This window comes from Stegodyphus dumicola, chromosome 1 (genome assembly GCF_044657685.1).
Source record: "Stegodyphus dumicola isolate Sdum_Otavi_A_Nest chromosome 1, ASM4465768v1".
Classification (NCBI taxonomy): Eukaryota; Metazoa; Arthropoda; class Arachnida; order Araneae; family Eresidae; genus Stegodyphus; species Stegodyphus dumicola.
Window position 1 is genome coordinate 137,380,467 of NC_140768.1, and position 25,925 is coordinate 137,406,391.

A 25,925-nucleotide genomic window follows, 5' to 3' on the forward strand; every position below is an offset into this window, starting at 1 on the left:
AAGTCCTGTGTACAGTCGATCCTATGAAATAAATGCAAAAGAGAAATAATTAAGAAATTATTATGAAGTAAATCTTGAATAAAGAAGTTTAAAGTAAAGTTTATTGTTAGTATTATTTAATACAAATGAAAACTTTTCCTATCTTAAAATAGCGCAAGACATCTAATGTAGAAAGCAATAGTTAAAGGGGGGAAAAAATGTACACATGCCCTTTTTTTCCAGAATTGTTTACGCATCTATGTTATCTTTGAACCTGTGTTATTTTTTTCCAGAATAGTTTGCACGCCTAATGTTACAAAGGAAATTATTATCATCCAGCAAAAAATTTTGTAAAATTATAATATTAATCATTGGAGCTTTCACGCTTTTATGTGTCAAGATTATCATAAGTTATTTCAGAAAAATTATATATTGCTAAATCACATCCTTTTTTAATAGCATCAGAATGAAGGGGGGGAATTGTAGATTCTGTGGTAAATAGAATTCTAGACATATCTTTAAGCAAAATATATTTAAACTCTAAAATCTGTCTTCTTGTTACACGAAGAAAAATGCTTTACGTTACGCTAAAAAAAGGCGAATTAAAAAGGTGAAGATACGTCGAAGAATAGTTTTAGCTGAATTGTGTTGTCCCTTCTTTGAACTAGTTCGATTCTTCATCTTATGATTTTCTTGGAAGCAGAAGCTTTTATCGGAGTCGCACATACAATTATTTGTTACGTTTCGCTTCCTGTGCCGATAACTGTAACTGAGACTGTGGGAAATATACTGCGTCATTGCGGAAAAGCAAAGTCCTCTTCCACAAAATGATCAAATGAGCAATTATAAAGAAAATGAGCTTAATTAGGCTTAAGATGCGAAGTTAGAGTTAGTTAAAGTTAATTACCAACAGTATGGAAGTTTGTGCTCTATGTTGGCGAATTTTGCGTTGAACGTATGTTCTATACATTTCAGTTCAGCGTAAACATCAAGAAAAATTAATATAAGTAATTACTGTTTTATTCAGTACCTGAAATTTGAAACTAAGGGTTCTTTTCAGTTTAATAAATGAAAGGTAAAAGACTAAAGATCCTGCTGTTGCCACAGTGTACAACTGAAAATGCTAGAAAACCTTTCATTTATATGTTAAATATACTTTAATGTAAAGCATGTTAATCTAGTTACTTGATTAGAATTCTAGCAGAAAATAAATACAATTCTTTTGTGCAAGGCTTTCGGATGTAAAGCTAACAAACGCTTGAGAGTACAACAGAGATAATGCGGAGAAATATACATAATTTTTGCTGCACTACATTTAAACTTATTTTCTCGAATTTCATCAGAGATATATTTCTCATTGAATTAGTTCAGTTCGTGGTAAGGCAAAAATACATTAACACTCAAAATATCTTCAATGAAAATTCTGAAATGCAGAAAAAAACTAGAACACCAGATACAGTTAAAAATCAGTTAAAAAGAAAATTTTTACAATTAAAATTAGAATTTCTACGCAAAATGAAGCAATTCAGCCAACGAGGAGGAAGACAAAGTTTTTATTGAAAGGGGGGAACAATTCTTTAAACTTTTGATTAATATTCATTTTAAATAAAAAAAAAATAAATAAATAAATAAATAAAAAAAAGAACGGAAAACTGAAAGGTTGCAGATTTTAAATTATGTCAAAAGGGGCGTTTTTTAACATTTTGAGTACACCTTTATTTATTAAATATCATATTCTTCGCAATTAACGTAAAATTCAGTTCAAGAGCAATATCGCAAAATAATTTTAAATTGAGCATATCTTTACAATTTTCGATGCACAGTCTCACGTGTTGGAGATAAAAATGTTTTTTCTGTACAACGTTGCTATTACTCGCTTTCAAATCCTTGAGTTTTTTTTAAATCAAAAATTCGTTAAAATTTTACAAAATAGGAATTTGATAATAAAACAAATTTCAAATTTGGGCGTCCCAGATGCCCATATTCGCAGTAGTATTATGTCATTCAAAATTGGATGGCTCTATGTGCCATTGTTTTATCTCAATGCGAGAAACATACATACATTTATGCAGATTCTTCATTATTTGATATCTCAAATATAATACAGAGCGATAATATTTGGTGGCAACAGTTTGAAAAGTGAAACGCACATTCAGAGTGATTCGACCAAAATCGCAAAACGAAAACAATAGTCCCTCAGGGACAAAGCCCCATTGGACTAAAAATAGCTTTCTATATTACTAATAAATATTTATTAAGCATTATTAATAAAAATGAAAATAAAGATATTCCAATTAATGATCCTCAGTGAAAGTTTATTTTGTAATTTGAGGCTCAAAATAACTGTTGCAATTCATTGAAGCTTATAACAAAGTGCATGAACCACATTTAACGTTATTATCACTTATAACAAATATGCCAAATTTCAAAATGCGCAAATATAGAAATTCACGAATATTTTCAGAAATTCTGAATAAAAAACTCTAATTTTTTATAGTATGACTAGAAATACATCTACTTATAGATGATAATAAAAATTTTATAGGTTAGAATTCAATTTTTTTGAAAAATTTATAAAAATTATTTAAAAATACAAATTTTAAAAATAAGTCATTAAATATCTGTGAATTTTATTTGGATTGAACCTAAATTTTGCATTCCGAAATAAGGAAATAAAAAGGGCAACACATTTCTTTTAAATACATGAGTTATTTTATTAAATTTGAAAGACAAATATCTTACACTTTTTCGAGTGGCAACATAGTTCTTTTAAATAACCGAATTTTCTGATTAAATTTGAAGTATAGGTCATTGGTCATCAGGGATACAACAGGCATTTAGCATTTAAAGCGACTAAAAGAGTCTTTTGAACTGTTATAGAGAGAGAATTTAAAGATTTAAGCTTGAAAAATTTGCCATTTTGGATTATGATGAATGGTTCTTGGCCTTTTAAGAGTATTTGAATAGTTGGGTCATAGTTTACAAGTTTTCTTATGTGGTGGTATTCTGAATTTTGCACTTTCTGAGAAAAATTATGGCAAGTAGAAAGTATTTCGTCATGTATGGAATCGATCTTCATTTCTTTAAGTATTTGTTTGTTCCGAACATATCACGGGGCGTTCAAAATCAACCTTTGTAATTTATTTTGAAAAACTTCTAAGTTTTTATGAAAGTTTTTTAGCAATAGTGCTCCAGGCAGGAATACCGTAAAGTAAAATGGGTCGAATAATAGTGAGATATAGCATACGTTTTGTTCTTATGTGAAGTTTCGAATTTCTTCGTAAGAGAGGATAAAGAACAAGAACCCTTGCGTTAGCTTTTCGTAATGAATTCATAGTTTGTTCTTTAAACGATAGTTGTACGTCAAAGAGCACATCAAGGTATTTAATAGAGCCGTTAACTGGTATTTACACATTATTAGTTTGAATATCAATGTCAACAGGAGTATTCTTTTTATATCTTCTAAAAATAGTGATGTTACATTTGTTTGGGTTTAATTTAATTCTCCAGATCTTGAACCAATGATCAGTGATGTTAACTGAGAACTTTAGTTTGTCAGTAGCGAGTTGCGGTTTTAAAGACTTCGTAAGAACGACAGTATCATTAGCATATTTAGAGCGATTTTTTTCATTTAATGGCTTCGGCATGTCATTTATAAAGATGTTAAATAGGATCAGCGCTAAAATGCTTCCTTGGGGGACGCCACTGTAATGATCTTTCTATTGGAGAGAGATTTTCCAATTCGAACTTGAAATGTGCAATTTTTTAAGTAGAAGTATATTAATTTGATGAGATTGATAGGGAAAAGTGCTTTTTGCATTTTGAAGAGAAGGCCGGCGTGACATACTCTGTCGAATACCTTTTCTATGTCTAAAAAGCATGCAGCAATAACATTTTTCTTGATAAAAGCGTAAGCAATAAATTCAATCACATTAATGAGCTGGTGTATGGTACTACGTCCTCGGCGAAATTCATATTATTCGGAGTCGATGATATTAGTCTTTTCTAGGTGATTAATTAGACGAATCCATTGATGTGGAAAATAATTTAAAGGAAGGCAAACATTAGAGATTCGTTAATAATACGATGTCACGCCACGGAAGCTCTCTGGTAGATTTATTGGAGACTGAATCGGATCCTTGTGCTTTTCTGATCTTGAGATTCTTAATGACGTTCTGTACTCCTCTAGGGGAGGTGGGTAATAAATAATTTACATCAGTGCGATGAATTAAATTCTCGTTGAATTCTTCGACTTCTAGTTCAGTTTCAGGATCGAAGTTGGTTTTAAGAGTAAAAGTGTTTTCAAGGTGCTGAGCTAAAACTTCTGCCATTTCCTATTCAGAATAAACCAGTCCACTGGGGGTATTGAGAGGGCCGATGCGATCCGCAAATGGCTTTTTAAGAGTTCGGGCAATTTTCCAAGTAAGGGTCGGTTCATGTTCCATGTTATGTAGGAGTTCTTCCCATTTGCTTGACCTATAATCACTGAGTAATTTAGAGATTTCTCGAACTTTTTTATTAAGGAGTCTTTTTAATCCGAAGTCTCCATTATTTCTCCATCGTTTTGGCAATCTATTCTTATCTTTGATTTTTTTCCCTCGAATATAATCTGGAATTAAATTTTGAGAGTGATCTTCTTTAATGGTAGTAGCTTCTTGTAGAGCACTTTGAATTCTGGAGTTGATTTTATGGATTTCATTTTCGGTATCATAAATGTTAGCAAGATTAGGGTGAGTATTTGGAATTTCAAAAATAGTATTAAATTTCTGCCAGTTAACAATACGTTTGAAATTTTTTAAATTTGAAATGTGAATATCTTACGCTTTACGCACAGCAAGTGGCAAGGCATTGCCTTTAATCACTGAATTTTTCTATCAAGAATTCATTGCACAAAATATAAAATAAATCAAAAACAAATTTGAAATTCATAATACGGGCTATGAAGTGCACATGTTCGGCTGGAGAACTACGTGTGTTCAAAATTTGGTGGTACTAGATGCTGCCGTTTTAGGCAATGCAAATTGTGTAAGAATAAAAATTAATACATTTAAAACGAAATTCCTAGGGATCGTTTTTACTTCGTTGTATGAAATAAGGAAGTTTTGTAATCGCAAAAAATTTCGGATATCTCATGTCAACGAAAATATCTATTTTGACCGTTCTCGAATCCATTTAGACTATTTTTGTGCGTGACGTCTATAAAGGACTGCTTTTCCAAACAAAGGACTGCTTTTCCAAAACGAATTGCAAAATAGATTTAAAATGAATTCAGAAGGGATTTTTCCGAAATGTTTTTTCATTTAGCATCTCTCTCTCTCTTTTTTTACTAAACTTTATTGATTCCTTCTTCCATAGTGTTTTGAAATTTGGCATATTTGTTATAAGTGATAATAACGCCAAATGTGATTTATGTGCTTTATTAAAATTATTTGAAAGAATGAACGATGTACTTTTTTTTTTTTTTTTTTCGCTCATGCTCTACGAAAGGGAAAGAAAAATAGGTTACTGTAAATTAAGAATTTCGCCAAGTGAATCATTTTTGGCGCAGCCTGAAAAATTTAGGCCCAGATAAAGTTTTAATTTCTTAATGTGTTTCTCACCAATTGTTACATATTGTTGCGTGCGTACGGGTTCGTTATGAAATGAATGCACAAGTCCGATGAAAAATGAACAAAAATTTATTATTATCACAACAAAAATGCTTAAATTTTCTCAAATTATCATGCAGTATTACAATATCTCACAGTAGTTATCCTTTAACTACTCAAATGTTCAATAGAACTTAATTCAAAACAGCTAAAGAAAGCTAATCCGCGAATTCGCTACAATCAACAAGAGCAGTTTTCTAAACAACAAAAAATTAAGCAACTACTACAAACTGAGATGTTTTCCTCCTTTTATAACATTTTAAAATCACGCGCTAGAATTTTCCAGTACTTTCTCGAAATCAAAAAGAGATATTTATTTATTTAATGCACGCGCTCTTGTATTTTCAATTTTCCGGCTTAGCTTTCTTTTAATCTTCGTCACGCGCTGCACTGCGCGAGAAATAAAACCATTTAATTTATAATTGAACTAACATTAGCTTTTTAAATACCAAATTCGTAACATTGCCCCCTTCCAAAGGACTGCACGTCCCGGGCAGTACAATCCCTGGACAGGAAGCTAAACTTACAACTGTGGCATAAATGCAACTGAGGCATAAACATTACATTACAATATCAAACAACATGAACAATAAATGCAATAACTAACTTAAACAAATCAAATGCTATCAAATACTAAATACAAAACAAATACTAAATACAAATCAAATACTAAATGCAAATAAAATACTAATTACAAATCAAATCAAATACATAAATCTTAAAAACAAAAAGGACCATGGTCTGATACTATTTACAATTATTTACATTACGTACTATACCCATAGTAATCAGCTAACCTGTCGTAATGAACGACTTTAGGTTTAGAGTTCGAAGACTTACGGATCCGAAGCACAACGTCATTCGTGTTCAGCACTGTATATGGATCATCCGAAGGTGACTAATTTAGGACTCAGTCCTTTTCGCTGAATCGAGTTCCACAACCACACCTTGTCTCCTTTGTTGGATCTATGTCTAGTAGCTCGCGTGTAGTATCTGGTCTTCACTTTCTCCGTCGCCAAGTTGACTCGCTTTCGTGCAGAACGGTGCATCCCCTCAAAACGGGCCTGTACATCTTGGATGTGTTCCTTCAGGCGACGAAGGCGCATCCGTATGGCGATCAAACAGGCGGTCACAAGGCAGACGAAGGTCTCGACCGAAGAGCTTCTGAGATGGAGAATAGCTGGTAGTCTTGCGTTTCTTTTCGACCCTAGCATGATTTCGGCGGCTTCCTGAGCTGGGTCTTTCGGACAAGGCGTCGGCATTTCCAGGTGAGGATCTCTTCTGAGGATGGATAGTCATGTCACCAGATGCTGAAAGCAGTTTGTTCTTTTTCAAGTCTAAGGAAAAATTGTATTTCCTTAAAAAGTCCAATCCGAGTATGCATGGATCTGTAATATCCGCCACATATGCCGTGTGATGGTAGGCGGCACTTCCAACGTGATGTTCACGTTTAACTTTCCAGCTATCTCGATCTTGTCACCAGACGCAGTCTGAAGGGTAACACAGGATGGCGTCCAAATAAGTTTATCTTTAAACTGTTCAGCTACATCTTTCCTAAGGATGGTAACATTAGCTCCTGTGTCAATGATCATATTGCAAGGAACTCCATCGATGTGCCCATTGATGGACAGTCCGTTACTGTTGCCACTCACTATAGAAATCTTGAGTGCTTTAAAACAAGGTTTTCCATTATCTGGAAACATCCGTTCCTCGATATGGCCATTCATTTGTTTTCTGCGTTGTTGCGGAGAAATGGTCTCAATGTTCGTACCCTGGGGTGTTCTGCAACTCTTTCGTACGTGGCCTTCAGCTCCACAGTTCCAGCACTTTGGTTTCTTGTCAGTCCTTTTCTTTCCCGTGGCATTTAATTGTCTGCTTAAATCGTATGCCTTAGTTTCCGTGCCCTGGGGTTCCTTCGTTTCTGCAGTTCCTTCGTAGGTGGCCTTCAACACCGCAATTCCAGCATTTTAGCGTCGGTTTCTTTTCTCCACTATTCCGTCTTAACTGGGCTTGTCAACTCATTCGTTTTATGATCCGTGCCCTGGGGTGTTCTGCAATGCCGTCGTAGGTGACCTTCACTACCACATCTCCAACACCTTAGAGCCACTTTCTTCTGGCTCCTATTCCGTATCAAAGCGTCGACTTGTCTGGCTAAATCATCTAAACGAGCCATCAGTTGATTCACTGGCTCATGGACTCGCACAGCTCTAACTGGGTAGCGATCTCTACTAGTTGCTTGCTGGGCTGCCTCGAACTTCATGGCGTACAACAGAGCGCTTTTTATGTCCTTTACATCTGCCATTCGAAGAGCTTGCTGTATTTCAGGATACCGGATGCCATCGATGAAATATTGCAGCGACAGGATTTCCCTCGTTTCTCTCGGGCACTCCGTAAAGGCGAGGTGGGACAGCCTTTCAACATCCGTGGCGAGTTCCTGGAGTGATTCGGTGGGCTTCTGTTGACGGGATTTTAATTGAAACCTGCTGTAGTCTTTTAAACATTTCTCGCCAAAGTGCAGCTCCAATGCGCCGGTCAAGTCTTTGGTTTTCGGGAAGCGTCTGCAGTATATCCGCTGCGTCTGCTCGCAGAGAAGCGGCGAGATGACAGGCCTTAGCTTGGGAATCCCATCCATTCGCATCCGCAACTATAGAAAATTGGGTCTTATACACTTGCCAGGATGTCTTCCCATCATATGTGGATAGCTTCAGAGGTGGACGAGCAGGCATCGGTAAGAATTTAAAATCATCACTCCTGCTCCCTGCCGTCGCTACGAATTTCTTTAAACTATCGACTTCTTTCGCAACGGCTGAAACCCTATCATCAATTTGTTGCTCGACGGCAGAAACTCGCTCTTCTATATGTTCTTTTACAGAAGAAACTCTTTCTTCTATTTCTTCTTTCACCGAAGAAACTCTTTCTTCAATTTGAACTTTTACGGAAGAAACCTTTTCTTCAATATGCCCAACTTTATTTTCAACCACATCTATTCTGCCTTCCATAGCATCGAATTTGGTTTCTATTACGCAGGCAATTTCTCTTTTCATTTCGTATTGACTTTCTTCAATCTTTACTTGTACGGATTTTATTTCTTCTTTAACAGATTCCTTAACAACTTTTATTTCGTCTTTAAACGTTAATTGACCAGCTTCCAACTTTTTCTGACCAGCTTCCATCTTTTCCTGACCAGATTTCATCTCATCTTTCATTTCTTCTTTAAATGCAGCAAAGGCTGATATCAGCTGTCTTAACTGCTCTTCCATCGCTCTTGTAAATGGCATTCAAATCCCACTTCTGACACCAAAAATTGTTGCGTGCGTACGGGTTCGTTATGAAATGAATGCACAAGTCCGATGAAAAATGAACAAAAATTTATTATTATCACAACAAAAATGCTTAAATTTTCTCAAATTATTATGCAGTATTACAATATCTCACAGTAGATATCTTTTAACTACTCAAATGTTCAATAGAACGTAATTCAAAACAGCTAAAGAAAGCTAATCCGCGAATTCGTTACAATCAACAAGAGTAGTTTTCTAAACAACAAAAAACTAAGCAACTACTACAAACTGAGATGTTTTCCTCCTTTTATAACATTTTAAAATCACGCGCTAGAATTTTCCAGTACTTTCTCGAAATCAAAAAGACATATTTATTTATTTAATGCACGCGCTCTTGTATTTTCAATTTTCCGGCTTAGCTTTCTTTTAATCTTCGTCACGCGCTGCACTGCGCGAGAAATAAAACCATTTAATTTATAATTGAACTAACATTAGCTTTTTAAATACCAAATTCGTAACAATATTTTAATATTTAGACGTAATGTGAATCATAGAATGGAAATGTGGAAAGCAATAGTTATGTCATTTCAGAAAAAGCCCGATTTTATGTCAAAATACCTATGTTATAATAAGAATGCTTTATATAAATCTGATATATATCCTCAGTCGCACTTTCGAGACATGAAAACTGAAAATTAAATTTCGTTCCAGCAAAACGAGAGATATAGAATCCCCCTTTTTTTGTGCAGAGTGTACTTTTTTATATTTTTTGAATAATTTTTACTCTTGCCTTATCTGCTAAATTTGGTTCCTGGTCCAGTGCCAAAATATTAGTAATGTTCGTTTTCCCAATGTATTTCGTCTGTGACAAATACTCAGTTTAGAAAATTCTGCTTATTTGTATTGTGTTGCTGGACCGGGCTCATGCTTTAATTTTTATTGTATACAAGGTGCATATTTAAAGAAATGTCATTTCCCCCTTCTATTAGCATACTTTTAAGCCTTATTTTCATATTACACAAATCTCTTTACCATGTTTTTGAGTGAAATATTAAAGGTTAAACTGTACGTTCTTTACAAATTTTTAAGATTTTAGATCTTACTCTACTCAAAAGAAAATGTTCATAACTTATTAGAAAAATTATTATAAAAAACATTCACATACATGTAATTTGTTGTAGTCTTGGTTATGTATGACATTTGATCTCTAGTCAAATATTGAAGTAATTATTAACTTTTCGCGTTTCCTAAGAACTTCGTTGTCAGTTCGTAGTAGTGTTCAGTATAAAAAATTCTACTGATTTACCAATATTTCAAACAAAATGGAAAATATGCAAAATTTATATATTTGTTTCTTTGCAAAAATGTACATGAGTAGCCACATTATATGCTTATTTTCTTCTATCGCAATAAAAATTTCGAACATAAAGTTTTAAAATAATTTCATGTTCCACGAAATTTACGTATTTGCGAAGTCGTTGTATTTTCATTAACATTTTTAGAGAGTGTTTGCAGTAGTCTTTTTAAACATTTCGAAAGGACGTATTTCTGTGCTATTAGATCATATCAGTGAATTTACGATACGTTTTCTGTTAATTTGCAGCTTAAGAGTTCCATAAATATTTAAGAACATATTTGTAAATCGTTTATGTTGATTTCTATAATAAATTTCTCCAGTATTTGGGAGAATAAATATTTATATTGTTCACGAGAACGAAACTGAGGTTTCTTCAAATTTTATTATTCGAAACAAAGGTCAGTTTATGGCAAAATGCTGAATTTTATTGTCATTATTCAGTTTGTTAGCGTTATGTCTTTAATTCGAATTTAAATAATAATTTACAGTGTGTATGTTCTTCTCTATAGTTAAAAGTAATTCCTCGCCCATGCACTTTGTCGTACCAAGAAAAGGCTGTGTTAAGTTCGAATATAGTAGTAGTATATGAGGCTTTCCGATAGATGGTGGAATCATGTCCAGAATTCATGTTGTTGTTATCATGTCCATATTACATGGAAGGTAGTTGCCAGAGCCTGCTCCAAAGAGAGGTTGGAATTCTAGTTTTCACCCCACTTTTGAGGAAGAGTACCCTGGGGAACGGTCCGGGGGGCGTAATGGCAAACCGCACATTGAGTTGATCAATGTTAAACTAATTTCGTTTACTGCGCATGCCCAGGATAGAAGTTGGCGCAATTACAACTGTGGCTCAATTTTAAAAAAAGATAAATACGGTATATGGCTGATATTGTGTTATCTGGGCGTAAACATTTCGGAGTTTTAAAACTTGTCAGGTTGTAAGTTGCTTCTGTAAACTACGCAAATTTTGGTTTAAGAAGGAATACAAAGCAGAAAATCATTACAAGATATATTAGTTTAATGCTTATTAATTATACTTCTGAGGAATAAAGCAATTGAGTATTTACCATACGTTCCATTCGTATTTACTTTAGCAAATTAAAGAATAACTCCAGTTTAAATTACTGAATTAAAGTCAAATAAGTGGGCTCAATTGGAATAATCAATCCATACATATAAAACAGCTCAAGTATGTGGTCTGATGCCCGCTAGGCATTCAAACTGACCCTATTTCCAACTAACCGATATTAAATGTAATGTTTGTGAACAAAATAAACCAAAATGAAATGAAACAGAAGCACATGCAATAAGCACAAACAAATTTTTTAGTATTCCAATTGTAAAACAGTAAAACCAACATGACTAACAGGCTTGTTGTAGGGTTGCTTATGCCCCCCCCTTAGTCTCCTGTATTGCCTCCCACGCCAACGGTACACCGTTGAGCATGCGCAGTAAGCGGAATTCGTTAATATTGATCAACTCAATATGCGGTTTGCCATTACGCGTCCTGGGGTCTCCCACCCCTCTCCTCTTTCACTAAATCGCACGAGATGACTTTCGGCTCGCCGTTTATTTTAGAGTGCCCCCTTGCCGTACGGACACTATAATTTACAAACATCCATATCTTCTCCAGAAGTCGAACTCGGGCTCTTCGTTTAACCACCATACTGTCTGGGCGACTCAAGAACTCATGTGATGGTTTTTTATGACGAAAATCAAGTTTTAGCGCATGTTTAATGGTTTAAGTTAGAATGTGTAGAAGAAAATCGAAGATATTTTTGTAAAATGTTTCAAAGAGTTAACAAAATCTGTGTTAGTAATATAAATGAATCCTTCTGGTGAATAAAAGAAAATGTTCGAAGTATATTCAGTTCATGTGTTTAGCATGAAATGATAACGAAATTCAATAATATATATATATATATATTTGTATGTATTTCAACGAAATCTGGTGGAAATGCACATGGTTTAAAAAGATTTTATGCCATGAAAATTTATTATTCCTGAATTGTAAGATTTGATTCAGTTGGAGTCTGTAGATCTTACAGCAGATAAACTGGCATAAATCTTTTTTATTTTTGGAAAAAAAAATCTGATGCAGACGCCACTGGACTTCCTTGTAGAGCCTATTAAATTATACGCATCTTTTGCTGCATTTGATTTAAATTTATTTCCTCGAATTTCATTAGAGATGGATTTCTCATTGAATTAATTCAGTTCTTACTTCGCGGTAAAGCAAAAATACATAAAACGTCAAAATAACTTCATTAAAAATTGAAAAATACAGAAAATCATAAAACGCCTAATGAAGTTAAAAAATTTATTAAAAAAAACATTTTTGCAATTAAAATTAGAGTTTTTATGCAAAAACAAGCAATTCGGCCAGCGGACAAGAAGGCTTATTTTTCGATAAACAAAACTGAAAGTTTACTTTTGGTCCCACTCGGCAAAAAGACATCTGAAGATGCAGAAACTGACTACTAATTTTCAAATGTAAACAAATGGCGATTCGTTGGGCTTAACGCGCCACTTAAACTTTTAATTTGTTGATAATTTTTCAGCTATCGCATGCAGATTAACTAAAGGTATAAAACCCTTAACTGGAACATGAAAAAAAAATAATAATAATTAAAAAAAAACTGCTACTCGTTTTTGAGCTATGCAAGATACGTATGCATGTACAGACTTCAAAAAAGAAATCGCTTCTGAATCCATTTTAAATTCATTTTACTATATTTCTTGGCAAAAACAGTCCTTTGTTCTGTCTGTACGTACAGATGTCATGCAAAAACGTCGTTCAAATGGTTTCGAGAGCGATTGAAATGGATATTTTACCCCAAATTTTTCGCGATTACAGTAGTAAAGGAAGTAAAAATTTTAAACTTGAAGTAACTTTTTTTAAGTAAAAAAGTGAAAACGAAAAATTAAACTTGTGAAAAGCATTACTTTTGTAAAATAAAAAAAGAAAAGTAGTGTAAAAGACAAATTTACTTTTGTTAAAATTAAAATGGGGAAATAAAAGAAATGTAAAAGTAAAATTCATGTTTCTATAAGAGCAAAAAAGTATGGAATGAAAATATAATATATTTAATTTAGTAAAAGGTAAGAAGGAAAAGAAAACAGCGAAAAATTATGTTTGTAACGTAAAGAAATGAGAAAAGAGAAATTAAAAATGTGGAAAAGTGTAATAATCTACGGGCTCGTAATAGATTGAATGCACAGAGAACAGATGATACCTTGGTAAAATTTATACCAAAAGAAACACTTTAGAGTTCTGGAACTTACAACAAAAATACTCGTACAGCTTTTCTCAGTGCGACAGAATACAATCAATAGCTACACTTCAAACCACTAAAAACGTTAAACACAACGCAGTGCAAAGCTCATATAAAAAGCCAAAGATCCGACGGAAATCTCTTAGTACTCTAAACTAAACAACTCCGCAACTGATGCTCTCCCGATCTTATATAGGTCCCCCTCGGTCACCGAGAAATCTAAAGTACCTTCCACTTCTCGAAATTGCTGGTAGGCATATATGGTTAAGGTTGCATTTGGGGCCGGATATGGTTACAGTTACATATAAGGACCAATTACAGTTATTCAATTACAGTAGCAATTATATTATACAGGGAACGGACTAAAATGTCGCCAAATGGTCGTCATGTTTGGCGATTTTTGTTTAACACGTTCTGCGTTCTACATAGGGAAACCAGAAAAATCTCATACAGCAAGTACATTCCTTGGAATTGGACCCCAGATCGAACTACTAGTATTTGGCAATACTATCCACTTGTTTATTGGTGAGGTAAAGAACCATGAGATACTGGACAGTCGTATTGAATCGAACTAAGGAATAAGTGTTTGCACATTGGGCAGAATGTTCCTAGAGATTGCAATGAGATTTCAACAGTTTTATGTAGTTTTGAATGAAAAGTAAGACTATCAATTAAATTATGACCGTATTGATATAATTAAGGAAAAATTCCTCATTTAGAAAGAAATACTTGAGAGTTTTGCTTCTAAAACTTTTCGGAAAATGAAACAATCAGGTGAAAGGACAGTCACTTTGAACTTTTGCAGTTTATTCTAAAATATAGCCTCTAGAAAGCAGTTCCAAATAGTATGCGAATTTTCCTCAAAATTGCCGTTCTGTTTTAATAATAGGAAATGACTGCACTGTTAAAGAAATCACTGTATTGTGTACAGAACAACAAATCACTGTATCATTTACTGGACACCAAACTGAACTAATGAAACAAACTTTTAGAATGTACTCAGCGATATTACTAACAGGAAAACAAGTAAAACGACACTTTAGAATGTTGGAATTGAAGTTTTATTTCAAAAATAAACACAGAGCTTTTATTTATTTGCCTGTATGTTGTCGTGATATACACTGATTGGTGTGCATTCAGAGGGGTTCTTGCTAAGCCATTGGTGTCAGGAGATTGTTGAAAAGATTTTCCTTTGATAAATCCTACATGATGAAATGCATTGTGATTTGCTGATGTGAAACTATATTTTAAGCGAAGAACAGATAGCATATGAGAATTACGATATATTCTTATCGGTTAAGTTTTTAATTTTTACGCTGTCATGCTCTTTCTTGGCTGCCCTCGCAATAATTAGTCCAGTTTAGTAGTTGAGAAAAAGTGAGTTTAAAGAAGTTACAAAAGTCTGTTCTGCGTTTTTAACTGGCAACGATTGCTGAATCCTAGCGAGAATAGTTTCTGTTGGCGAAAATGCTTAGCGTTGCTAGGAGTTGCTTTTGCACTCCTTGTCGGTGTGATTCGGAAATCCTGTTTTTGTGATTCGGTGGAACTTAAACAGATGAAAAACTCCCAGATGTTTAACTTATTGAACAGTTTGTATTTGTGAATTGTAGGCTGCATGCTAGTTGTATATTTGTTAGCAAATTATCGAAATTTTCCACGTTTTTATTGTGTGTTGTTATATGCAGCGTTCCAGAAACAAATAAAAAGACAAAAATCAGAAAGTGGAAGGAGAGAGCAGGTAGAAATTACCGTACTCGATTCTTTGAAATAGAATGTTTCGGATCCCCCCTTTTTTTCAAATAAAATTTCAAAAAACTTGATTCGGGCGCACCATTTCAATTTTTACATCAAGTTAGAATAATTAGCAAGTAAAAATGCTAAAAAGCCAAGTTAAAATAATTAGCAAATATGAAAGTTATTTTCGCAAAATTTTTTTTTGTTCTACAAAATTCGATTATAGCCAGTAATGGGGCTCTTGATTGTCAATATTAATTAATTTTTGTTCTGTTGTTTGTTAAAATAGCACTTCATGAATATTAAGCAAATGTGCATTATTTGCTAAAAGAATAATTAGTTAGCTTTCTACGGCACTGATCATAAATTAAATCTCGTTATAACATTTATAAGTTAAACTACAAGCTGTTTTATTCGAATAAGCTTTTAATTATTGTTATTTAATTATTATTATTTAGTTATTTATAAATTCTTTTTTTCTCACGTAGACGATAGCTATCCTAGACACATAGATATCTAAAAATAGGTCGCTACATTGTAGATATATAACGAGCAGAGAATTTAAGTACAGACCAACAAGCATATCTGTAGCATATGACGTTCAAAATTTTAATTCAGTTAAAATTTTATTCATATATTGCTAATAGATGTTTGGGCGAACAGCTGCCTAAAATGATTATCATAAAAGATAAAAAATGTATAATGATTTTACTCCAGCTAGTAGAATTTCAAAAAGATATCTAATGTTTCTAATTAGATTTTAAATGCGTGTTATTTAAATGCTTTTTTCTTTAAATCAGGCAAATTAAAAAATGGGGAAAATGTTTTTAAGAACTGTATCTACTGCTTTGCATTCACTTGATTTGCTAAATCAGTAACAGAAAGATTTTGAAAGTTATACCTTACGTTTTACTGAATGGTAACACTCTGGTGCATGATGATATTCTTTTTGAGGCAATGGCAATACATTGCTTTCAAATAGCCGAATTTTTGGATTAAAATTGAAAGATGAATATTTTACATTTTACCGAACGGCAACAGTTTGGCACGCTTGAGATAAAAATGTTATATTTCGAACAATCTTGCCACTTTTCGCTTTCAAATTGCAGAGTTTGTTAAGCAAAAAATTGTTAAAATTTTTACAAAATATGAAATAAATTGGAAATTCAAAATTCGCCTTCGATGTGCACTTTGTCGGATGGAGGATTACGTGTATTAAAAATCTGGTCGCCATTGTTTTTCAACCAACGATTGAAACATACATACATATAGATTCTTCATTATTTAATAACAGAGGTAACGCTGTTGAAACTTCAGGATTACAGATTAAATCATAGATTGCAAAAGCGTGGACACTGTTCGAAGAAAGATATTTAGTTTTCCTGGTATTCATATATTTCTTACTTTACTTGATGCACGTGTTCAAAAAGACCTTTATATCGCAATCTAGGCTGATCGCTGAGGCACTAAAAAAGTATAGTGCAAGATTGCTCGGAACTTTCTTATTTGGGAATTCCTCCTGATACGGAGTCATAGCATCCATGTGGGTGGTTTACGCGATTTGACTATATTTAAATTTCTTTCGGCATCTGTAGTTTTTTTTAACGAATCCTTTTTAATTTCATGTATTAACCTTGTAAGGATCTTAAGTTTTACTAACGTTTATTTTATTTTAAATCTTTACTATCACTTCTTATTTTCTACTTCCGGCCAGAATTATAAGCGTGAAGGTATTTATGCAAAGTTTGTCTGGCGAACGCCAAGTATTTAAGTTGTGGCTTTTTGCCAAGCGTGAGAGAGGAAGCAGTGAGTCGAAGCAGGCCGCTTACCTTAGAAGTTACGCAGTTGCTGTTTGCCTTCCAGGCCAGAGGTTTTAATCCTCTTGATAAATTTTAAACGTATTGTAGTGTTCACAGTTCTCTGTACTACATACGCTTTTTGTTAATATAAGGCCAATCTTCCACGTTTATTATTCTAAAGTTAAATTAGAGTTTAGTTTTATTTTTATACTTTTACGTTTTGACCCCGAGTAGCGGGTCTGTGTATTCCGAAGTACGGAAGTTTTTTGTAAATAGAGAAAAATAAAGGGTTTTGTATTCCCTTCTTGTGTATCCTGTCTACTTCCCACAATTAGTGAACATAGCTTTAGTAAGCTCTCTGTTCTGAGTCAGGTCCTTGCATGTTCCCGAAGAAGGTAAGAAGGAACATAGACCCTGATAGTGGCGCCCAACGAAGAAGAATAACCATGGCCGAGTTTCAAGAAGAACCTGTGCTGCCTGCAGAAACGGCTCAGAATCCAGAAATGCCAGCTGCCGCCCTGGAAGGATTTGGTTACATCGTCCAGACCATGCGCGCTTCGATGAAACCAGAAGCAACATTTAATGGAAATTCACCGGTAACCAGTTTTTTGGAAAAATTGGATGACCACTTCATGCTCTACCCCGTGCACGAGTTTCAAAAAGTTACCTTAGCTACCAGCGCTGTGAGGGGCCAAGCGCTTAACTGGTTCAAATGTATAGGCAGAAGTCTCTTGGGTCAAGCAGGAAGTCCCACCTATACTTACGAGAATTTCAAGACTGCCCTACTAAAAGCCTTCTCTGTTGTAAGGGATCGTGCGAAATTAGAAACGGAACTTTTTAGTATATATCAACAAAGAATCGAAAACCTCTCAAGCTTTATTTTAAGAAAAAATCACGTCTTCAAGCTCTTGTATGGAAACCGTCCGGATCCTGAAATAATTCAAGTGATTTTGCCGAGGTTACTGCCCCAAGTGCAAGACTTTATTGAATTGAGAAATCCGACTACACTGGAAAAGTTATTTGAGCTAGCAATCCAGTTTGAAAGTAGAAGAACGGCGGACGTCGAAAGAAGACGCCAATATCAACAGCGAAACCAATTTGGTACGCCAAGACTACAGCAAACTCAAGCACACGGCTACGGAGGCAAACCGAATCAGTGGGCAATGAAACCCGAGCATTCAAAAACAGCCGGCGAACGTCGACAGTTCAATAGCAACCCAAGAAAAAAGTCTCAAGGCCAGTGGAAAAAGAAGGAAAGCATGGAAACAAAAAAGGATTTAAACTAAAACGGATTTCTGCTGACGGGAGGGTGCGGAAATCCGAAGGCCACGAAAACCCCTCTTCCTACAAGTTAAATACAGTAATGGTGAAAACTTTGACTCTTCCGAAGATTGAAGTGTTGGTGAATAATATCCCAGCCACCGCACTCCTGGATACAGGCGCTCAGTGTTCCTGTGTGGCAGAAAATTTTTTTAGGAAGTATTTTCGTAAATATCGCATATATAATTCGGATAATACGACAGTGTTAGCTGCGCAAGGAGAAAAATGTAAGTGCATAGGTAAAGTACCTCTGTATATCCGTATCAAGGACGAACAAGTAAAGGTGATGTTTTTTATAGTAAAGAATATGCAAGCACATATAATCTTAGGAATAGATTTTCTTTCAGACGCACAAGCAACACTGGATTTTAATGAAGCGTCCCTTAAGCTGACAATGAAACCAGTTCGTGCAGAAAAGGCTGAACCGCCGATGTTAAAACTTGACCACCTCCCTAATGACGAGCAAGGAAGAATCCGACAAGTGGTAAGTGAATTTGCTTCGTTATTTAGTGATATTCCAGGATTTACTCAGGTTACTAACCATAGTATTGACACCGGAGATTCAATGCCAGTTCGCCACAAAACATACCGGTACGATAAGAATAAGGAAAAAATTATAGAATGGCATATCACCGATATGCTACGTAAAAGGATCATAACGCCCATCTCAAGTAGTTATGCTAGCCCGGTGGTTTTATGTAAGAAAAATAATGACTATCCTTTGACACATCCAAAAAGGTGGAGATTCGCAATTGACTACCGTAAATTAAACTCCATAACTAAATATCCGGTATATCCGTTACCTATTATTGAAGAAATTTTAAGGAACATAACATCAGCCAAATATATGACGACTTTAGACTTAACGACTGGTTATTTTCAAATAGGGGTTAGGCCTGAGGACGTGCTTAAGCCTGCTTTTATAACCAAGTCTGGCACTTATGCATTTTTGCGTATGCCGTTTGGCTTTTCAGGGGCGCCGGCAACATTTCAGCGATGCATGGACATTGTGTTAAGACCTGTTCTTCGAAAGTCCACATTTATCTATTTAGACGATATCATTATTACCAGTGATAATCTCGACCAACATGTACAGGATTTAAGACAGGTGTTTTCTTTATTAAATGAGGCCGGTCTAAAAGTTAATGTCGAAAAGTGCAAATTTGCAGCCCCTGAATTAAAATATTTAGGTTACAAGATATCTCAGAAAGGAATAGAGACAGACGAATCAAAAATAATCGCTGTACAAAAGTATCCGACTCCAAACACGGCAAAGAAGCTCTCTTCTTTTCTAGGACTTTGTTCATATTATAGGTCCTCTATAAAAGATTTTGCAGCTATCGCTGAGCCATTGTTAAAATTAAAAAGGAAAAAGGCAAGATTCTCGTGGACGGCCGAAGCCAACAGTGCTTTCGAAAAATTAAAACAAGCATTAACGCAAGCTCCTGTGTTGAAATTTCCTGAAAAGGACGAGAATTTAGAAATTTCAGCGGATGCTTCGGATTATGCGGTAGGAGCGGTACTTTCGCAAAATCAGCAGGCCGTGGCATTTTTTAGCCGAACTTTAAATCAAACACAAAGAAACTATTCCGCGACCGAGAGAGAGGCACTTGCAGTTCTGTTAGCAGTGCAAAAGTTCCGAGTCTATTTTGGAAAGGCGCCGATAACAGTGTACTCTGATCATGCGGCGGTAACTAGATTGTACTCAGGGAAAAATTTATCCCCAAGGTTAATAAGATGGGCACTCAAGCTGCAAGAATATAATCTGGTAATCAAGCATACCCCCGGAAAGGAAAATATCGTAGCAGATGCCCTATCAAGAATTAAAATAGATGAACAAGGTAATACCGTAAAGGTGGCAATGCTCACAGCATGTACAATAAATTCCCGAGAAACTGTAATAACCGAACTGGGTAAGGATCCTGAGTTTGGAAGCATTTATGAGTATTTAAAAGATCCTGAAAATTTTAGCCACCAAGATATTGTGGCGATAAGAAATAGGGCGGCCCATTACGAACTAATAGATGGTCTATTATTCTATACAAAAACTACGAATTCCAACAACGAATTTCGACCTGTTATCCCAGCTAGTCTTAGATTAAATATCCTGCAGGAGCTCCATGACAGCCCTTTAGCTTCTCATGCTGGTATTCGAAAAACTATCTAACGCGTACGCGAGGCGGTCTACTTTCCTGAACTGCAAAAGTTAACAAGGGCGTATGTCCAGTCCTGCCCAACATGTCAAGCAGTTAATTATATTAATTTCCGCCCGGCCGGGTTTCTAAATAGTATTAAATCCGAATTTCCAAATGAAATAATTGGCATCGATTTATTGGGCCCTTTCCCAAAAAGTCAGTTAAATAAAAGTCGCTATCTCCTTGTTATGGTTGATCATTTTAGTAAATGGACTGAAATTGTTCCCTTAAAACGAGCCTCCGCGAAATTAGTTACTGATTCTATTTTAAATAAATATATTTTAAAATACGGGGCGCCCCTAAAAGTTATATCGGATAATGGTCCTCAATTTGTAAGTAATGTATTTGAAGACATGTGCCAAAAACTGGGCATACGTCATTTAAAAATGGTCCCGTATCGGCCGCAATCAAATATAGCGGAACGGGTCAATAGAAATATAGTGAAAATTATCCGTAGTTATGTTAAAAATTTTCATAAAAGCTGGGATAACTATGTCAATGAATTTGCTTTCGCCCTTAGGACCGCAAAACATGATACAACGGGCAAAACTCCTGCTGAGTTATTTTTAGGCAGAAAGATTATAACGCCGTTAGATAAATTATTTTATGTGCAACAAAGAGCCCCAGAATTTAAAATGGGTGATATAGAAAAACTAATTAAGGAAGCAAAGAAGAATACGGAAGTAGCACAAAGAAAACAGAAGCTCTATTATGATTTGAAACGACGGGGAGTAACTTATAAAGTAGGGGATGAAGTTTTAAAAATTAAGCATTCACTTTCTTCAGCACCAGAAGATAAAACTGCCAAATTTTTTCCACGATTTGAAGGACCATATGTGATAGAAAAAATAACTCACGCTGTAGTAGTGTTAAAAGCCGGAAATGGTGAAACCTGCTCCGCAAACATTGATCAAATCAAACCCTACTTCGATCGTAATAAAATGCAAATATTTTCAGATCTTTTGCAGGATCCGGCACGGCAGACACCGCAGGCACAAGCTCCACAAGTGGAACAACGACAAGTACAAGGGCAAGCCATTAAGAGGCAGGAGCAAGTGAAAAGAAAGTTTCCCCGCGGGAAAATTGAAGGTAGCAAGAAAAAGAAGCCGTTCCACCGTCCAGAAAAGAGAGCTCACGAACACCCCCAGAATGAAGAAGGGAGAAGGACGACGTATGCAAAGAGAGCCAGGAGAAATGACGGCAACTATAACCCGGCTCTAAAACGGAAGATCTACTCATCCGACAGGACTCTCCGCAGCAAATGTCGCCGAACTGCGGAAGGGCCACCAGCGGCGGAGGAAAAGTTACAAGGAAAATTTGAACGGCCAGCAACGAGGTCCAAGCAGGAACACGAAAGAAGTTTCCCGGTTCCGCCAAGACCAGCTGCCATCAAACGGCCAAGACCACAGGCAGAGGCGAAAAAGAAGGTGTTCAAGGGTGACCGAACTGGAAAAAAAAGAAAGCTTCTAGAGGAAGGCACTGAAGGGCGAGCCCGCACACGAAGGAGGATAAATCAAACAACAATCTATGCTACTTTCCAAGACTGGGCTCATAAAAGAATGTCCGAATATCACAAAGATAAGTAAAATTTTATGTTACTTTGCAAACTTAAGTTAATCTTTCATTCTTACTGCAAGTGGCAGATTTCAAGAAATTTTACTTCATGCGAGGTCTACCTTTATCGCCAAAAGGGCGAGAAATGAGTTGTTACCGATTTTGGTATTATGTTTTTCATTTACTCGCGTGTAAAACTAAAGTTGATGTATAATAGCGATGTGTAAAGACTTAAATCTTGTAAAAGTTATTGTATAAATTTTATTTAAAACATTCTGGCAAGAAAGAAGTTTTAGTCTGAAAGACTTTTTGAAATGTAGTATTTCAATGTAGAAAGAATTGGCACTTGCTTTGCAAAGAATATAAGTTAACAATGTACTACTAATGTATGTTTTCAAATGTGTAAAATTAACGGCATGTTAATATATTCTTATATACAATGTGAACTGTTATTTCAAATGTTAAGAAATACCGTGATATGGTAAAAGTGAAAGTAATGTTAAAACTTTTTTTTATTCGTGTGACTGTAAAAAGACTAAATCATGGTGAATATGTGTTAAAGGTTGAATGAATGTAGTTAGGCTCTCTGACGCTACACTTCAGAGTTAGCCACTTTCAGAATAGTACCTCAGGGTTTAGAGTTGAAGTTAGGGTGTGTTACGAGGTCTTGGTATGTTGAATTTTTAACACGTTAGTGTTTTGATTGTAGGAGGAAGTGTGGAACACGTAGACAGAAACACATTCGTGTTTGGTGTTCTTTTACAACACATGTCAGAGAGCACGGGGAGAGATTATTCCAGATCTCTGGAAGGAACCAGATTTGAATAAGAGCTCCTGTTTGGATGCAGTACAGATGAAAAAAAAATTGTGTATCCTGGGAGCTGCTATTGTAAAAACAAATTTCTTTCTTTTAAATTTTTAGTTTCTAGCGAAAAATATTTGTAAAAGATTGGCCTCGCGTTAGATTCTAGAGCTAAAAGTTTTCAACAAGGTCGTTTTAGACCTCAGTTTCAAACTAATTAACTCTGGCGGGAAGTATGTAAGGATCTTAAGTTTTACTAACGTTTATTTTATTTTAAATCTTTACTATCACTTCTTATTTTCTACTTCCGGCCAGAATTATAAGCGTTAAGGTTTTTATGCAAAGTTTGTCTGGCGAACGCCAAGTATTTAAGTTGTCGCTTTTTGCCAAGCGAGAGAGAGGAAGCAGTGAGTCGAAGCAGGCCGCTTACCTTAGAAGTTACGCAGTTGCTGTTTGCCTTCCAGGCCAGAGGTTTTAATCCTCTTGATAAATTTTAAACGTATTGTAGTATTCACAGTTCTCTGTACTACATACGCTTCCTGTTAATATAAGGCCAATCTTCCACGTTTATTATTCTAAAGTTAAATTAGAGTTTAGTTTTATTTTTATACTTTTACGTTTTGACCCCGAGTAGCGGGTCTGTGTATTCCGAAGTACGGTAGTTTTTTGTAAATAGAGAAAAATAAAGGGTTTTGTATACCCTTCTTGTGTATCCTGTCTACTTCCCACAATTAGTGAACATAGCTTTAGTAAGCTCTCTGTTCCGAGTCAGGTCCTTGCATGTTCCCGAAGAAGGTAAGAAGGAACATTGAACCTGATAACCTATCCTGCGATCATACTATATTGTAGCAATGAAATTTACCCGTCATTTTACTGTATTACCAGCGTACTAGCACACAAAGTTGACAGCAACTTTGTACATAGTTCTTGACATTCGAAAACACACTGAAGTAATCGTTTGATTTCAGATATCAAAATGCAGCGGAAGAACCTTCCCTCGTGATCATCTCTATCCTAAGAACTCTACACCCTCACTCTCATATATATCTTTCTCCCTTTTTCTCCCCACTATTCTGACGATCCCCCAATATCTCCTGCGATCACAGCGCCACCTCGTACTCACGAGGAGGAATTTGGAAAAGGGATCGATAGTTCAACCTTGACATTGGACCTCCGAACGACTGCGTCTTTTTCCCCAAATCGACTTCGACCTCCCTTCCGATCGTCTTTGTTTCTCTTTATCTTTGCACTTTTAAGCAAATCTTCGAATCACTTGGCGTATTTAAATTCGTAAAATTATTTATTGTCACATTCTGTCCATCGCAAGACTTTCTCAGTATGATTGTATAGTTTAACGTAAAAATTATAAATTGGGAGATAAAATTAGAATATAAATTTGAAGATTAAAAAAAGATTTGGATAAAATTAAATGTACTAAAATTATAAGATGTGTAGTTAGAGCGTATCTTAACAGCCTCAGTAGTTGATATCACTAGATGCACATGATGTTGTTGAATAGTAAATAAAATAATCCAGTTTTAGGGAAGTCGATGAGTTAATATACTTGGATATTCTAGGGTATAAAAATCTACATAAGTAATAACGAATACCTGCTCAATGGACTGACGCTATATTTGCATGAACATGTGCTGAAGAAAGGCCTTTTACCTCTTTGTGAAAGTTCATTGAAGTTGTTCTGGCTATTAGGCTTTCTTAGAGCAGAAAACGTGAATTTGTAGGGATTGAACTCCGAATTTTCTGTTTGCCTGACGGACGTAGTGTGAAACGTGATAATATTTTTTAAAAATGACCTTTGTTGAACTTCTATGAAGTACCTGTACGCCACGTAATTACTTCTGTGAAGTGATTATAGGAAAATAAACATGTTTAGCTTTAATGATTTAATTCATCTGGTATTCTCGCTGAAATGATGGAAGTAAAGGGAGGTACTGCATTTTAAAATTAAGTTTACTATATTTTTACTCTAAAAGCGTAATGAATTTGGGCACAACCTGTTTAGTAATGGAAAACATATATTTCAACATACTCGCGAGGCAAATGAAGCTTTTATGTTCACGTAAGACATATTTTATGTCTGTCTCGTAGAATCTGGGATCGTAAACACTCAATAACATTGTCTTGCTGTTTTGACGCTATGATGCCCAAAACTATTTGAAGAAGAGTAAGTTGGAGTCTGCAGCCGACAACATGTTTCTTGAGAACTTGAAAGAAGTTAAAATCACTTGGCGACGTATCAGAACCAAAGGTTATCACCGAAAATGAGCTAGCATGCATAGCAAACATTATTTATCACGAAGGAATAACGTATTTTACGTCAAGAGCTTAGAACGATGTGTCTTGGAGTGTTCTAGAGCAGTTTCCAGAGTTCCACCATGCATAGCAGCATTAACTGTTGTTTCTGTTTCCAGGAAATGGACCTTTTTTGATCCAAAACGCGGTAACCGTATGTTTTATACAAACATAATATATACTCTACCTTGCTACGACCGTATTTCTACTGCATACAAGGAATATCTTCCGCCTCATCAACTTTGTCATTTTTGACGTTAAATCTTTCAGCATCTCAGGATAGTAAATGTTTATATTTCCATTTTTCATTGCTGAGACAGAAGAAATTATTTTCCACGTTATCAGCTTCGTTCTTTTAGTTGTTAAATCCTTCAGTATCTCAGGAGAGTAAATTCTTAAATTTCCAGTGTTCCATTGTTCATTGGTTAAATCTTTCAGTATCTTAGGAGAGTAAATGGTTATATTTCCATTGTTCATTGATGAGGCGGAAGACATTATCTTCCCCCTCATCAGCTTCGTCATTTTAGCTGTTAAATCCTTCAATATCTCAGGAGAGTAAATGGTTGTATTTCCATTGTTCAGGAAACTGTGCTGATCTGCATTTTAAATGCTGCAATATCATGAATAACGGTGAAAAGAGCAGATGATATGACCTTGAATCTTTTGCTTCAGGA

General features: G+C 35.2%; 1 protein-coding gene across 2 annotated transcripts in view; it reads left to right on the forward strand.

Moving 5' to 3' along the window:
- Positions 1–25,925, forward strand: part of LOC118180596 (uncharacterized) — a 386,689-nt gene that overhangs the window by 85,813 nt on the left and 274,951 nt on the right. The window lies entirely within an intron of this gene.